Source organism: Citrus clementina, unplaced genomic scaffold, assembly GCF_000493195.1.
Source record: "Citrus clementina cultivar Clemenules unplaced genomic scaffold, Citrus_clementina_v1.0 scaffold_9, whole genome shotgun sequence".
Lineage (NCBI taxonomy): Eukaryota > Viridiplantae > Streptophyta > Magnoliopsida > Sapindales > Rutaceae > Citrus > Citrus x clementina.
Window position 1 is genome coordinate 25,344,160 of NW_006261964.1, and position 3,274 is coordinate 25,347,433.

The window sequence follows — 3,274 nt, forward strand, 5'->3', positions numbered from 1 at the left end:
GGGGGAGATAGCGAAATAAGAATAAAATTCACTTTTGAAATGAATTTTGCTTTTAAAATGCTTTTTTAAATTAATTCTTTTTAAAAATATTTCCTTGAGCAAAAATCTGTTTATTGGACATATTTTTAAATTGGCCATACATTTAAGGGGAGCATATATTAAGGGGGAGTAAAATATTGAATGAAGTTTGTCATCATAAAAAAGGGGGAGAATGTTAACATGAATATATTCATAATATTGATTTTGATGATAACAAACTTTAAATGTTTTTTATTAAAATGATGGAGCTATCCATTAATAAACGAAAGTCTTATAATCATTTCAATTATATTCATAAAAATTGGATAATTGTTAAATTTGAAATTGGAAAATGATTCTCTGCAATATCTGGCTAAAACTGTGATTCTGGAAATAAATGGTGAACCGTTTTCCTTTAAACGGTTAACCGATTAAATCCAGAGAGTAACAAATTGTTTAAGCTCTAACCAGTTAAGAAAAATAGAAAATACAAAATGCTGGGAAGGCTACTGGAATTAAATCGTGAACCGTTTATTGAAACGGTTAACCGATAAAATTTAGAATGGAAGATTGTACTCATCTTGTTACTGGAAACAAACGGCAAAAGTTTAACTGAAACGGATAATGCTAATTTGTTCTACAGGTTACTGGAAACAAACGGCGAACCGTTAATTACAAACGACTAACCGATAAATTCCAGAAAGGTCATTTCGTACAAATCTTTAACCGTTTAATGTAAACAGATAACTGAAGTTTATCTTGCAGGTCTCTGGAATTTAACGGCAAAAGGGTAAGCCTAAACGGCAAACCGTTTATTTGAATTTTGGCCCAACGGTAACTTTGACCAGCCTAAACAGTTAACCGATAATGGTTAACGGTGAACTATTTTCGGGTAGACAGTCTGTAACGGCTAGTTTTTCAGCTCCAACTATAAATAAACTCATTCAAATTCAAACAATGTTGATCACAACACGATGATTGAGCTTATATTCGATAATACAATCTTCATAAAGCTTTAAACACATTCTTGCTCATCTATTCACACATTGGGCATTAATTTGTAATCTTAAATATTGTGTGAGAGAAAAACAATTTGTAATCTTTTATTTTGAGTGATTGTAAGTGTTGGGATACACTTGGGTTAAGAGATTGGGGATAATCTTTTGTTGTAAAGGTTCATAGAGCTTTAAACACATTCTTGCTTCATCTATTCACACATTGGACTTGGGTTTAAAGAACATAGACGTAATGAATCAAGCTTTGTTGATGAAAGTGGGTTGGAACCTTGTTGTCAATCCAAAAGGTTTGTGGTCTCAGGTGCTGCTTATGAAATATGGCGTGAACCTAGAGAATTTGTCGTATGAGCTGCCAACCATATATGATTCTTACCTTTGGAAGTCTATTGGGAAAGTTTGGCATGATGTTAAGTAGGGGATTCGGTGGAATGTTGGAAATGGTAAAATGGTTTGTTTCTGGTGGGATTGTTGGGTGACTAAAAATCAACCCCTGATTAATTATACTATTGCTCTAGTTCTGGACCATTTAATAAATAAGAAAGCAGTGGATTTTATTGACAATGCTGGAAATTGGCTGTGGGAGAGTTTTAGTTTCTAATTACCATATCATATTCTTTTGAGGATTGCTTCATATAAGCCTCCTTCGGCAAATGATGGTGCAAACCAAGTTTTTTGGGCTGAATCAGCAAAGGGGTGTTTTACTGTGAAGTCAGTTTACCATGCTCTATCAAAGACCATTTCAAACGATGAGAAAAAGCAATGGAGTCTTGCATGGAGTTGGAAAGGGGCCCAGAGCATTCGATTTTTCATCTGGTTGGTGTTGCATGATAAACTAAAAACAGGAGTTGAATTGTCAAGGCGTCATTTGCTGGTGGATTGCATGTGTGATCGATGTGGCTTAGCTTTTGAGAATACAATGCATGTTATTCAAGATTGTGTGGTCGTGAAGACGGTCTGGAATAGCATAATTCCTAGGAACTTTCGTCCTTGGTTTTTCACACCTGATTTGAAAGAATGATTGTGTCAGAATTTACTAAGCAAAGAGCAGATGGACTTGGGTATTGAATGGAATATTTTCTTTGGAGTTGCTATTTGGCGTTTATGGTTCTGGAGGAATCAGTTCATGTTCTATCAGCGGACTATGGACAATATTAGTATAATACAAGATCTTAAAGTCAGAGTTGATAAAATTCAGAACATCAACGTCTCATCTTTGGTTGTTGAGACCAAGAAAATTGAGAGATGGATCACTTGGAAGTTACCTATCTGGCCGTGGTGCAAGCTGAACACAGATGGAGCAAAAAAAGAGTTGGGGGCATCAAGTGCTGGAGGCCTCATACACAACCACCAGGGCATGTGGCTCACTAGCCTTGGCTTCAATATAGGCGTTTGTTCAGTTATTGTGGCAAAACTTTGGGGCCTTTACCAAGGGTTAATTTTAGCATGGCAACATGGTGTTCGGTTTTTAGAGGTGGAAGTGGATAGCCATTGTGTTGTTCATATGGTTAACAGTCAGACGTAGTGCATCAACGAGTATACCCCCCATCCGTTCCATTAGAGATCTCATCAAGCGAAATTGGGTTATAACCATCAACCACGTATATTGTGAAGCAAATTTCGCAATGGACTTCTTAGCAAATTATGCCTTGAAGCTGCCCTTGAGATTGCATCTTTTTTCTATTCCTCCTCCGAGAGTTGTTAGTTTTATTGCAAATAATTTGTATGAAATTACTTACCCCCGATATATTTTGCCTTACCTCGTTGTAAAACCCTCTCTTATAAATAAAATAAATAAATAAATAAAAATAAAATGCCCGTATAAATTATCCTCGGCCGAGTCTGTGATCCGACCCGAAATTAGAACCGAAATTAATAAACCAACCAGCTTTTCCCCAAGTAATCGCATCGTCCGCATTTTTAGGGGTTTTTAATTAAATACCCTTTAATAGTTTTAAAATTAGTTAAATACCTCCTCCTTTTTTGTTTTCATGGATATCCTAACAAATGTGAGCAAAGTCAGAAATACCCTTAATGAATGCATCAAATTCACTCAATGAATTCTCTTCATATTTCTTTCCTCATTTCTTTCACCCAAATTTATTTTTGCTGCCGATTCTTTCAAAATCTCTTAGAATCTCTCAAAATCTCTCATAATTTCTTACACAAATACAATTATGTATTCATTTCTTTAACACCCACTCTTTCTTTAAAGGTGCATTGCTTATTAAACAACCCAATAA